The 14,276-nt window shown below is 43.0% G+C and overlaps 1 long non-coding RNA gene across 1 annotated transcript; it reads right to left on the bottom strand.

Moving 5' to 3' along the window:
* Nucleotides 1-8,235: 8,235 nt before the first annotated feature.
* Nucleotides 8,236-11,043, bottom strand: LOC120660457. The gene is made up of 3 exons (XR_005669609.1): nt 10,741-11,043; nt 10,547-10,592; nt 8,236-8,465 (listed from the first exon to the last, which is right to left on the bottom strand). It is a non-coding gene; the product is annotated as an uncharacterized LOC120660457 (long non-coding RNA).
* Between the last annotated feature and the right edge of the window lie 3,233 nt (nt 11,044-14,276).

The raw sequence follows: 14,276 nt of genomic DNA, 5'->3' as shown, positions 1-14,276 counted from the left end.
CCGCTTTAACAATTAAACTATCAGGGTGGACAATCAGGGGCTGCTAGGATTGGTTCTTGTCACTCTTGAGCATAGTTCAACTCACAACCTAGGGCATTGAATTTTCTTTTTACTGTGAAATGTTTGACCATAGTTTTCCAAATAGCTTTCCAATGTGATTGTTTCAAACACAGTCAGTTGAAAACTTGAACGACGGCTTCTAAAAGGTTCAATATATATAATCAGGAAAACCAAAGATATGAAGAAGTTCAACGTCTAGATTGGGGGTTAAAACGAGGAACATAAAAGGAAGTAAGAAACTGCTTTGTAGCCAGGAAAGCAACTTGGAGGTGATTTGAAGCCAACTTTTAATGTGTGGCATGATCTTCAGCAGTTGTTATTTCTTTAAGTTGTATAAGAGATGAGTTTTACTCCTCATTTTTCCTCATTCTTTCTTAACTGTACATTTTTTGCAAATGAGGTGTGGCATAACATAAGTTTCATTTGCATGTATATTTCATCATTGCAAAAAATTCTTTTTTGAAAAAAAAGTCATGTAAACCCGCTACCCCACGCGACACACTGATGTTGTATTTGTATAAAAAGAATGTGGCAGAGCCATCGTGAAATAGTTTGTAGGTTGATTTACCACCACCTTTCACCTTGACCAACACTTTCCGAAAACAAAGAAAGGTTAAGGACGTGTTTGGTTAGTAGCTAGTGAGGTTAGTATGGGTACTGTTCACAATTTTGACCGCTTATTAGGAATATTAAATAAAGACAATTTACAAAACTAACTCCACAATACTGCGCTAATTCATAAGACGAATCTAATAAGACCTTTGACCCCATGATTAGAAGATGTTTACTGTAGCATTACTGTAGCTAATCGTCAATTATTAGACATGTACAAAAACTAACTTGTGAAGCTTATCATAACTTAACCGATTTCTCAGTTCGGTGTGCACCAAGGCAAATGTGCTCCAATTTCGCTCACACCCACTAGAGGACATGTATTGTGAGACAATACATCGTGCAACTTCTTGTAGTTCTACAGTCTCCACCATATTGATCCCACCAATCATCTAGGAAAATGATGGTAAATGAAACAAGAATCAAAACATAAGAAAGCAACAAAATAATGCACATACAAAAAATTAAAGATGCAATTACCTGCACTACATCGGCCATTAAGAGCCGATTTTCGAGCCTCCGCTCCTTCAAATAACCCTCCCTGTTTTGAGAAGAAAGTAAATTGATCAATTGCAGCAAAAGCCTTTGAAGATGAGCTTGCAAGCTTCTTGATGGCCAATGTGACAGCATGTTTGGACTTTGGTTTCCTTGCAAGCTTGGAAGTGTACAGTGCTTTAGAATCAAGTACAGCAGCTAGAAAAAAATAAAATCAGCAATCTTAATAATCAGTGATGCATGAAACAACAACATGAATCAAACAATTTATCACTTCAGCCCTCACTTGCAAGCATAAGTGTATCATTGGTATGATACTCAAGTCTTGCTTTGACTTTTTCCAATACCCTATTCTGAAGATTTTTTGATGGTATTATCACTTAAATTGCCACGTATTTCTGCCATAGATTTCATTATTTTTGGAACTAATGCAGATATAGAATAGGTCTTCTGTTGCTCATCAGCTAAACAAAGTACAGAGTAGATTGGTGAGACAGCTTTTAACACTACCTCCATTTGACTCCATTTTTTGCGGCACTGCTGCGGCCCCCGCCCCATCTCGCGGCTCTCGAACGTGCGGTGGCGCCGGCGCGCTCCCACGGCCCCACCCTTCCCACGCGTGCGGCGGCGCTGTCCAGCCGCGTAGCAGGCCAGCATCGTCCCTGGGCCCAGCGCGGTGCGCAGGCCGTGGGTGGCTCGCTTGCTGCTCCTGTCGCTGGCGGCGCCGGCCTCTGGTCGGAAGCGCGGCCTCCTGGGCTGTGCTCGCCCGGTGGCCGGATCCTCGCTGCTGAATTGCTGATGATCCGGGGGCTCCGCGGGCTCCGGGGGCTGTTGGCCGATGTTCCGGCTGGTGCCGGCACTAGGCATCGTCAACTGCTGCTACTGGTCCCTGTTTGGAGAGGATTGATCTTCTGCGTCCAAGTGTGCTTCATGACCTCTTCTGCGCCATGGTCTGCTCTGTTTGATTCCTACGGATTCATGTTTGGCGGATGCTTTGTCGCCATTGGGGCTTGTTGGGTGCTTTGCCACCTTTGTTTTGTGTCTTGTCTACGGCTGATACTTATCCGTCGTGTTTTGCCGCTCTAGCGGATGCTTTGCCGCTATTGTCATGGTCTTCGTTGGTTGGTCTAGACGGATGCTTCGCCGTCGTGTTCTGTCACTAGCGGATGCTTTGCCGCTTTTGTTGTGGTCGCTGCTAGATGTTCCGGACGGATGCTTTGCCGTTGCGGCTGCAGTAGTCATGGCGTTGAGGTTTCCATCTCATGGACTCAGTTGTGCTTGGTCATCTAGTTAGGTTTTCAGGGCTGTAGGAGTTTCCTTTCTTTTCTTGTTTTTCTGTTTCAGTTTAGGTCGCTTGTCACCAACTTGGTGGTTGTTTTCTGCGCTACGAGGGTTCTCTCGTAGTTGCGTCGTGTAATTCTCCTCCTCTTAATGAAAAACGTGCTCAGGCACGATCTCGAAAAAAAAACTTATCTCTGATTATCTCGTGAGTGGCTTAAACTCTTAAAAAACGTCACGCGTGTGGGTGCGTATGAGACCATTCGTTGTTGATGAAATTTAACTTATCCCTTTAGTGTTATTGGAATTTAAGCCATCCTTCAATAACATTAAAAATCTAATCTCATACTTTCAATATCATCACTGTTATATTTAGAGAAAAATACACTCTAGCACCTTAAAATTAGACCTGGGCATGGGCTGCCCGACCCGACGGACCCGACCCAACCCGCCTGAAAATAGCCCGACCCGACCCGACCCGAAGAGTTTGATGGGCGGGCTCGGGTCAAAATTTTTGACCCGGTATGACTGACGGGCTGGGCACGGGCTAAAAATTTTGACCTGAAACCCGAAAAACCCGAAGGAACCCGACATTTTACATAGGCCCGGCCCGACCCGACCCGAACCCGACCCAACTGGCTGTCGGGTCGGGTGCGGGCTCAATTTTACGGCCCGGCCACCGGGTCGGGTCGGGCACGGGCCGCTAGAAAAAACACCGGGCTTTTTTTGGCCCGACCCGAACCCGATCCGGCCCGGAGGATGCCCAGGTCTACCTTAAATCAGGTCAGTCATGGGTTGACGTGTTGTTCCATTTGTACCCTCTTCAACCAAATCCTCAACACCGAACTCATCTGATCTACATGTCCAACCTTATCCTCTTGATATCCAGTGCCGACTTCGCTCCCAGACTCCCACGGACGCCGCGCTGCTTCAGGACACACGCGCGGCCCCTCCACACGACGACACGCGAAGCTGTCGCGCCACTCCCAGCAGCACTCTGTTCCTAGGGAGCCCGGGCGCGAGCCTTCGGTCGGGCGGCCACAGAGCGATCGACATCACCACGGGACGTCTTGCCGATTTATATTCTAAGCAGTCCTACCGCGCTCGCATCCGCGAGGTGGCTGCCGCCGTTCTTACCTCCTATTTTCTCCGATCAGGCCCGGTGCTGAGATTTCAGGGGCCCGAGGGTGAGATTTAAACTAGGGACCTTATAATAATAATAATAATAATAATAATAATAATAATAATAATAATAATAATAATAATCATGGTGCTATAGCGATTTTCGCGAAACTGCCGCTATGATCACTACAGTAAAAATAGCGTGCTATAGCGGTCCTAATAGCATTTTGAGGACATTGCCGTTAAAACATTATAATAAATAAATATATAGTGCCACTAAACATTTAAATTGTATAAAAGTGGTAATGTCAAGCAATCTATAAATATTACCTCAAAAGCTTCTTCTAACATTTAGATGCAAAGTTGGTTGACCTCTTTCCCTATATACTCGCTGATTACTGCGGTATGTGGTAAAATTGAGAAAAAGAAAATAAGACAAGATTGATCAATAAGCAGGTTGATTCATGGGACAAAAACGGTTGTGAAAACAAGCCAAGATACTTGCCAGCTTGCCGCTTAAGGCCTTGTTTAGTTTGCGAAAAAATTTGAGTTTTTGGTACTGTAGTACTTTCGTTGTTATTTGACAGTTAATGTCTAATTATGGACTAATTAGACTTAAAGATTTGTGTCACCGTTTATAATTAAACTGTATAGTTAGTTAATTTTAACTGCATTTAATGCTCCATGCATACACTATTGGAGAAAGGCACATTAGTGCCGGTCACAGGACGGCTTAGTGCCGGTCCCTGTGGCCGGCACTAACATGATAAATGTTAGTGCCGGCTACTCTGACCGGCACTAACGTGCGTATGTTAGTGCCGGTCCGTAATACCAGCCGGCACTGACGTGCCCGACCCCGCCCGAGTCCTAACAGCAAGGTTAGTGCCGGCTGGTATAACTAGCCGGCACTAAATGTTTTTTCTCCTTTGTGTTTCTTTTCTTTTTGTTTTATACGTATGGCTATGCGTATTTCTACCGTATGTGACTACATAGTCGTACTATTTGCATTGCACAATATTATTAGAACAGCATATTACACTAATATATATATATATTTGTCATGTATGGAACACTTAGGAGTTCAAAAGTACATGAGATATTACAAATTATTAAGCACATCAACTATAGTAACGTATCAGCTTCCTCGCCGTCGGATCTTCTTGGGCGACGCTTATACGGAGATCGCCATGAAATTCGCCCTTAGGATTTATGACTTCATCGAGTAGAAATCCGCATATAGCTTCTTGAATTGCCCTGATCCGAACGATTTCAATGAGTTCTTCTTTCATCCGCCAACGCTGTCACATTTTTCGATAAAAACATGATAATAAAAAATAATGAATTAAAATAATGAGCAGATGTGATTGTGCTCACGTACATTGAATGTCTCCACTGTCATTTGCCCTTTTTCACTTGCAAAAGAGTTGATCCACTCGCATATGTAGTATCCACATAAGTTGTTTCCTTGTCCCTGTCTCCAACACTATGAACAAATGTGGGTTACGATATAGAATTTTTCTTATGTTTATTGCGAATGACATTAGTAGCGAGAGTATATTCATACCGGAAAATCAGTCACCCAATGAAGAGGCTCGATTTCACCTATGGGCAAGCCTATGTGTTTGTGGAGGTAGCGACTCCATGCAGTATTTACCACCTCGATGATATCTTGGTACTTTGATTTATCTTGCCTTAACGAGTCGTACACCAAGACCTTGTACTCCTCAATACGAATAGAAAGTAATATCCAATGAAAGCTGTGCATATACATACGCATAACCAATTAATGTTGATTATAATAGTTATTAAACAGTATTATTAATACGAAGGGATTGAAAAAAAAAGGCTAACAAAGAACGACTCACTGATGGTTGTATGGCAAGAGAATGAAGGGACACATGCTATTCTTACGCAACCCCCTGTATATAACATTGACTATGTCTCCAGGATTTAGCGCTACCGATTTCTCGTGTATAATATCGGGGTCGAAGAACCCGACGTTATGGAAGTTCTTCTTTCGGCAAATTTGAATTTTTGACCTACGGGACACAAGAAAAACAGGGATCAGTCAACACACAAGGCTAAAATAATGAAACGAGAGACAATACTTACATGCATCATACACTGACGAGGGACTTGTGAAGGGCATCTTGATGGTATAAATCGTAGAGTGATGCAAACTCGATATATACATCATCTGCCCCCCGCCAGAAATGCTCATCTTTAATCCGAGCTGAGAACATCTCTAATTTACTAGCTTTAGATTGCACGGCATACCATTTGTGTAACACGGTCATTCTCGTTGGTAGGAATGGTAGCAACTCTGGCCATATTAAAGGTTCACCAAGTACAAACTTTTTCCAACCGCAGGCATTCTGTAGGGCCTCCCCAAGCAATTGAGCCCTTGTTAGATCAGTTTGCAATATCATCCCAGCCATGGTCAACGGATCTCTTGATTCATCGGGACAGTCTTCATGCGGCACTATCAACGGAGGGATCGATTGTTTTGACTGCTCTCCGAGCTGGGGTACGGTCTTTGCATTAATCAGGCGATTCTTGGGGTTGCTGTAGCACTTTCTGATCTGCCGATCATAATCCGACTCTCTTTCTTTCACCTTGGTGGGATCTTTAATGAAGTGTTTAACAAAATGTGCCTTTGCAACTGGATCTATTTCTGGCTTCTTGTTCGCAGCCTCCCTCAGTAGCTTGCGCTTCAGCAAGAAGGTTTGAAACGATTCTTCTGCCTCTTCCTCTTCTGGAGCCTTCTTTTTCTTCTTTCTTTGCTGCTTTTGAGATGGCTGGACCGAAGGTACCGTGTATGCCTTCTGTCGCTGACTCTGATTCTGTTGTGCGGCTGGTGATGATGCCGGAATTGGCTCACTTTGTGCGGCTGGTGATGGCGGATCCATGCTGGGGTCCCGTGCAGGCGGTGGAGAAGGTGGGCCAACACTAGGATTCCTGTCAGCTGGCGTTGGTGATCTTTGCCTTGAGCACCGAGCGGAATCTGTGTCTGCTTGCACCAATCTTATGTCGCGCTTTGGCCACGCGATCCATGTGTGTACGGCATGTTGTAGTTCTGTTTCTTCAGGACTTATAGGGATCGGGAGGTCCATGTCTTCCCAGCGTTCTTCAGTAATTCGGTCAACAAAGACTCTGGCGAATCCTTCAGGAATCGGCTGGCAATGTATTGTCCCGCCCTCTTCTTGGACTTCCGCATAACCCTCAGCACAAACTTTGAGCTTTTTCCCATAAAGAACCAGAAGCTCACATTGGGTCCTAACGGTGATTTCGTCAATGGGGTCCCTCGGCCTGTCGGCACCCAAATTAGGGTGCTCCGTGGAAGCAACACTGCTACGATGCTGAGAAGGGGGGCTGATCTCCACATTGGCAGCTGGTTGGTCCGAGCATTGCCCAACTGCTGCCTCAAGTGATATTATCCGGTTTTCTAAGCTACAGATCTTCTCTGCCACTACTGCCTTGCTTCTGCATCGGCTTCGGTAGGTTTCGAGATCTCCGGAAAAGCCATATTTCCATGGAACTACGCCCACGCCTCGGGTCCATCCAGTGTGTTCCGCATTCCCAAGAGCGTAAGTCAGCTCGTCATTCTCTCTGTTGGGCTGGAAGGTTCCTTCTTCGGTACGCCTCATTGCGTCCTCGAGTCTTTGGGCAGCCTCTCTTAGTACGTCGCTTGTCACAAACATTCCAGTGTCGGGGTCTAGTGTGCCTCCATGAGCATAGAAGTAATACCTTGCTCGTTTGGGCCAACTCAAGGTCTGCGGTACGATTCCTTTTACAATTAAATTATTTTCCATGTTTTCCCATTTCGGAATAGCAACCTTATAACCTCCAGGCCCAAGTCTATGGAAGTTTTTCTTTTTGCTAGCATTTATTTTGCCTTGAATCGAGGCTGCCATGCTGTCAGCACTGTGTTTGTAATTCACGAATTCATTCCACCACTCTCGTTGCTTCTTCCAGACTTTATCAAAATCTGGTGTGAGGCCCTTGTTGACAAAGTTTGCCACCAATTTTTTCTTGAACGAGCCGAACTGAGTTGCCATCTTCTTAAATGCCCATCCCTTTACTTTGTCAGCTTTGCCTAGGGGAAAGTTGAAGTGCAACGACACCTCTTTCCATAACAATTCTTTCTCTGAATCTGGCATGATATCTTCAGGTCGATCAGAGACTTTATTTCTCTTCCAAAGCTTGTATTTTATGGGGATGGATTCCCTAACAAGATATCCCAATTGATTTACAAATGTCGTCTTAATTTGACCAGGGGCTAGTGGCTAGCCGGTTGCTTTGTTGATCTCTGTGATGGTCGTACATCCTACCATCTTCCTCTTGGAGCCATGTTTCCGTTTAGGCTTCGTCGATCCTGATGCCTGAAAGAATCGCAAATTTATCAAGCGGGTTGCTAGCAACTAGTGGACGTCGCAGCAGGTATGCGTAACCTGCATAACCCGCAAGCAAGGGTTCCAGATCGAAAATTATCATGATATTAGGTAATTTATTGACTGAAACATTCATAAGAATTTTTAGCTGGAGCACGACTGCTTACATAAGGACTGAAATCATCAACAAAGCTAGCAACATAACACAAATAGTTCGTAGCTGGGCCGCATGTGTCACAAACAATATCTTGCTCCTAACATATATATTGAGAAACGTTTATCCTGATACCTGAAAGAATCACTAAACTTTTATACCTCGGCTTCCTTGACATTTTCTTCTTCCTCCCCACTAATATCTTGGTCCTCGTCGCCATGATAATGCAAGTTTAAAAATTGGCTGCCATCGTTCTCGTCCTCATCAAACTCTGGAGCTACATACGCAGTACTATCACGAATGAGGTCGTGCATTAACTCGTCTTGGTTGTCCGTAGGATCCATTTCCACTACCTGAAACAATAAAAAAACAGCAAGCCACATACTATATGAGGTTACAAAGCATCTATTAAATTAAAGATTATCCTGTTCCTTCCTTATGATTCCTATATCATGTTATGATATCATACTATATCATACTGGAGCCACATACTATATGCAGTTACAAAGCATCTATTAAAGCCACATACTATATCATACTGCCTAGACTGATAACTCTGTGTTTCTCAACTATTTTTGTCTGTTATTGTCTGTTTCTCAACTGTAGCTGTACAGATAACTCTGTGTTTATCATGGTATTATATAAACCTATTTTTGTTTTGCAAAATTTGCTGATGGATCTAAGACCTAGTTTGAAAGAAGAGGCATTTGCTCAAATTTGCTTATCTTTTTTAGACCTTAGTCCGTAAGAAGAGGCATTTTAGTGTTGGTTTGAGATTTTGAGTTACATGAGCATACAGCCTGTCGGTCTCCAACTGGACAAAAAGTTCACTGGTTTTGCTCCCATCATATTAGGAGTAACTCTTTTTTTCTTTTTTTTTCTTTTTTTGCAGAGACAAGACTGTTGCGGTCCTAATGTGTTGGAGAGTAACTACAGGCCCATGCTTTATACACCTAACAAATATAGATCTCTGGGCTTTAGGACTTTTGCGTTGCCAGTTCCTTTGCAGGAAAATCCTCTAGTCAAGAGCGCATCAGTAGCACTGACTAGGTAGTTCCCCTTGTACCATTAATTATTTATTAAGTTCCTGAATGCGGAGGATGTTCCCAACATCCATGATTACACTGACGCGGTAGAGCAAACATACAGTAATTTTGATCCTTCTATTTTTGCATGACTGCAAAGTCAGTTAATCAGGATATTGGAGAACAATTGTCTAGAGTACATATTACATCTCACACTGTGTTGGTAAGGGGAGCATATAATAATATGCATTTAGTAGGGCGATGACTCATACCTCCTGTTACAAGTGTTGAGGTCTTCCGGTTCCTCTTCCCTCTTCAGTATCCTGTTGAAGTTAGATAATAAGAGAACAATGGTACTAAATTTAATGTTTTGGCATATGATGACACATATATACCATATTGTAGTCCATTTTAAAATATTCATTACTAAAGTATAACCTGCGGATTAGTCTGCAACTCTACAAGTTAAACAATATAGTTTAGTAGCTAATTTGTTGGAATTTCAATTTGAAGCCTGGTCATGCTCTTGCACTGGCTACATTCCGTAGACAGTTTCCCATAGTAATTGGCCTGTTTGTAATGTTAAAATTCTTGCTGTTTCCCATAGTAATTGCCCTGCCTACAGTTCCTGCAAAATTTATGTGGTTCAAATGGGCTTTAACCCTTTGTAGTTTTTGTTTTCTGTTACTTATCTTTCTCTTTGTCCATGCAATGTATAACAGGGGTTTGGATCCAGTTGTGTTGCCTACAGCAGCAAGCCAAGCTGTGAAAACACGCCTGATAACTTTCGTGAGATCATTATCAACTGTCCTGGCTGTTGCATATATTCTCACAAGGTGCACATGCTACATTCTAAAAAAACTTCAGGTGTTGTTTGCAAGTTGTAGCTTTATATTAGTCATGCTCATGTAACCTTCAAGGTAATGGCAAAGTCTACAACAACATTTCTAGACAGTTTGTATAGTCAAGTACTCAAGATAGCTGAGTCAATTGCAAAAGCACATGCTGGAACTATAATTTAGGCCATAATGAATCTAACAGCATCAACCTTAATACCTTATGTTGCAAGCTATTTGCATTTTTAGGTATTGATGATCAAAGCTAAAAAAGTTTGACATTGGACAATCCTAAAACTACTTATATTTGTGACCGGATGGTGTAATTTCAACATTGTTTAACAAGTAACTAAGGATATATTCATGTGGAATTATTTTCTTTGCTTTACCGAACATCTCTAGATGGAGTCAAGTCATTGAAATATTACTTGCGCTAAATATCACATATTGCAATGGAAAGATGTGCAGATCAACATTAGTGATTGCTACCCTGAGAATGCATATCTTGTCTGATCAATACAGAGATTACTTGGATTATGAAATTACTTGGATTAAGAAACGTAAAAAACTAACCTTATGCCTAGTTTAGATCTCAACCAAATACGAGAATTTTCAGTACCTGTTGAGAAACAAAATAATAAAAAGAGAGAGCATAAGTGTACATGCAGAGAATGGAAGGGAAAAGGGAAAAGAGCACACCTTCCCTTAATTTCTTTGCAAATGAACAATAAAATGTGTCTACGAGCATGTAAGTAAGATGTGTTTACCTGATACTAAATTAGCAGGACAAAGGGAAAGACAAGTGCAGATAGATGGTCATCTCGTGAGCTAAGTGGTTGCAGCAATCTGTCACTCTTCTACTATCTTATTCTTCTTCTCCATTATTCCAGATTTTTGCTGAAAAGAAAGAGTAGTGAGCAAAGTTTAGAATTTACATGGGAAAGAAGGCATGTGTATTGCAGATAAATGAGCAATGTGTAACTGCTAAAAGCTTATTAGCAATTCAGCATGTGTATTGCAGATTATCTATTTTCCATCAAGCGGATTGCAGGTTAGTAGCTTTCTAGTAAAAAAGAGGATCAATAAATTTACCTAGCCGGATTACGATGGGCAGCAGACTCGTGCCCAAATCAAACCTGACTTGGGGCGTGATTTGGGGCTGGGGCGTGCAGCGCTGAAGGGAGCATTGGCTTCGGCTCGCCGGACCAGGTGAGCGTACGGCGGGATTGGCGAGGGAGGCCACGTGCGACGCCGGCCACTGCACCTTGCTTCGCCTCGCCCGGACCAGGCGACCGCCGCGGAGACCACGTGCGACGTCATGGAGGCAGGGGCGGCATGGTCGGGGCCGGGGTGGTGGGGGCAACCGGGCGACCGCGACGAGGCGTGGGGGCGACCGGCCTGGGGACGACGAGGCGTGGGGGCGACCGGCCTGGGGACGACGAGGAGGAACGGCGGGTTGGGGACGACATCAAGGCTGGCCACGGTCGAGCGCCGGCCGGGGAAGAACACGGCGGCGCACGCGGGTGAGCGAGCAGGGGCGGCAAGAAGAAGTCGGGGCGGCGGGGCGACGTCGATCAGAATTGGGCGGCGCCGAAGGGGGTAATTTGTTGGGGGGGTGCTCGGTTAGTGCCGGCTGGTATTACCAGCCGGCACTAACGTGTCCCATCTGGCGGGAATTATAAATTCGGCATGCCAGTTCCCATTTACAATAAATTTTTAATATTCATAAATTTATTTATAATAGGCTTAATAATTAAAATAATACAACAAAAATTTATATCTTAATTTTTTTAGCTACACAATAATTATAGTAATTATATCTACACAATAATAATAGCAATTGAAGTAAATTAACAAATATGCTACTATTATCAATTATGTGTAGTTTATAGGGTTTATATGTTAGTATGCTTCTATTATTCGTAATAAATCAAAAAAAATTCAGATTGATCCATGCAAAAATATTCAAAAGTCTTTTCAGTAATAGCCTATACAATGATGTAATCAATTCGCAAATTACTTGATTATTTGTTTGTAATTTAATGTTTCAACACTCCTAGTAATGCAAAATTAGCGAAAGTAAATAATATTTATACCATGCAAAAATATAATATTATCTGAAGATGATATTGTGTCCTAATTGGACGAATAGTATCGAGAATTGAGACAAATACGACGTGGTGCGTTACATTACATCACTTAATGAGAAAATACAATATATAATTTATATAAAAGTACTACTCATCATCATTGTCTACTGGAACATTGATAATCTTTCTTTTGATGAAAGTGCCTTGGACATGATCACGGCGTAAGTAAGGCATGTCCTCTTTGGATAAGAGGATGCTGGGGTCAACGTCAACTGAGAATGGAGGAAGGTCATCAATCTGGTCATAATCTTCCGAATTGTCCGAAATATTCTCGACTCCAACAACTTTTCTTTTACCTGGAAGAACTATGTGCCGTTTCGGCTCATTTCCAGCTTTGTCTGCTTGAGACGTCTTATCCGACTTTTTCTTCGGTTTGCTCGACATGTCCTTCACATAGAACACTTGTGTCACATCCTTGGCTAGAACGAATGGCTCATCTTTATATCCAATCTTTTTGAAATCGACTATGGTCATCCCATACCGGTCCTTTGTTACGCCTCCTCCAGCCACCCATTCGTAACGAAACAGAGGGACAACTATGGGTCCATATTCAAGTTCCCATATCTCCTCTATGACACCATAGTAGTTGTTCTTTTCTCCATTACTGTTTACTATACACATACGGACACCACTGTTTTGGTTGGTGCTTTTTTTATCTTGAGCTCTCGTGTAAAATGTATACCCATTGATTTCGTACCCTTGGTATTGCTGTACGGTTATTGATGGTCCCCTGGCCAGCCATTGAAGTTCTTGATCAACTGTGTTGTTGCCCAATAATTTTCGTCTGAACCAGCCGTCAAAAGTTTTTATATGTTGGCGTGTAATCCAAGCAAAATTCTTCTGTGGATTTTCAGACCGTATAATATTCATGTGCTCATCAATATAGGGAGCCACCTTGGATGAATTCTGAAGAACCGTGAAGTTTGCTTGGCTGAATTCACTACAAGAGATGTTCATATTACATTTCTTTCCTAGTGTGCCTTTTCCCTTTAGTCGCCCCTCATGGTGTGACAAGGGGAGCCCAATCAGATTGAGATCAGGAAGATAGTCAACGCAAAACTCAATGACCTCCTCTGTTCCATAGCCCTTAGCAATGCATCCTTCTGGGCGAGAACGTTTGCGCACGTACTTCTTCAATACGACCATGAACCTCTCGAAAGGGAACATATTGTGTAGAAAAACAGGACCCAGGATAGTTATTTCTGTCACAATATGAACTAGAAGGTGTGTCATAATATTGAAGAAGGAAGGTGGGAAGACCATCTCGAAGCTGACAAGACATTCGACAATGTCTTTCTGCAGCTTTATTAGATTATTTGGATTAATTGCTTTTTGCGAAATTTCATTCATGAACGCACAAAGTTTTACAACTGCCAATCTCACATTTTCCGGTAGAACACCCCTCAGTATAACCGGAAGTAATTGTGTCATCAGGACGTGGCAGTTATGGGACTTCAAGTTTTGGATTTTCTTCTCTTTCACATTTATTATGCCCTGTATATTTGAGGAGTACCCAGACGGGACCTTGATACTATTCAAGCAATCGAACATACTTTCCTTCTCCTCTTTGCTCAGATTATAGCTGGCAGGTTTTAAATAGTGGCATCCTTTGTCTCTCTTCTCGGGTTGCAAGCCTTGTCGTCCTGCTAGCTGCTGCATGTCGCGCCTTGCTTCCAATGTGTCTTTTGACTTACCAAACACTCCCAGAAAGCCTAGTAGGTTCACGCAAAGATTCTTCGACAGATGCATCACATCAATTGCGTTGCGAACCTGTAAGACTTGCCAATAAGGTAGGTTCCACAATATAGACTTCTTCTTCCACATTGGAACATGTCCCTGGTCATCCTTGGGAACAGGTTGGCTACCGGGACCCTTTCCAAATACTACCTTCACATCCTTGATCATCGAGAACACACGCTTTCCATTACGGAATAGAGGCTTAGGACGAGTTTCAGGCTCTCCTTTGAAATGCTTCCCTTCGGTTCTTAGGGGGTGATCGGTAGGAAGAAATCGACGATGGCCCATGTATACGCACTTCTTACAGTGTTTCAAATAAATGCTATCGGTCTCATCATAACAGTGGGTGCAGGCCATGTATCCCATGTTCGACTGTCCCGAAAGTTTTGCAAGTGCAGGCCAATCATTGATGCATA

Source organism: Panicum virgatum, chromosome 2N, assembly GCF_016808335.1.
Source record: "Panicum virgatum strain AP13 chromosome 2N, P.virgatum_v5, whole genome shotgun sequence".
In the NCBI taxonomy this organism is placed as follows: domain Eukaryota; kingdom Viridiplantae; phylum Streptophyta; class Magnoliopsida; order Poales; family Poaceae; genus Panicum; species Panicum virgatum.
This window is presented reverse-complemented; position numbering and strand designations above follow the sequence as displayed.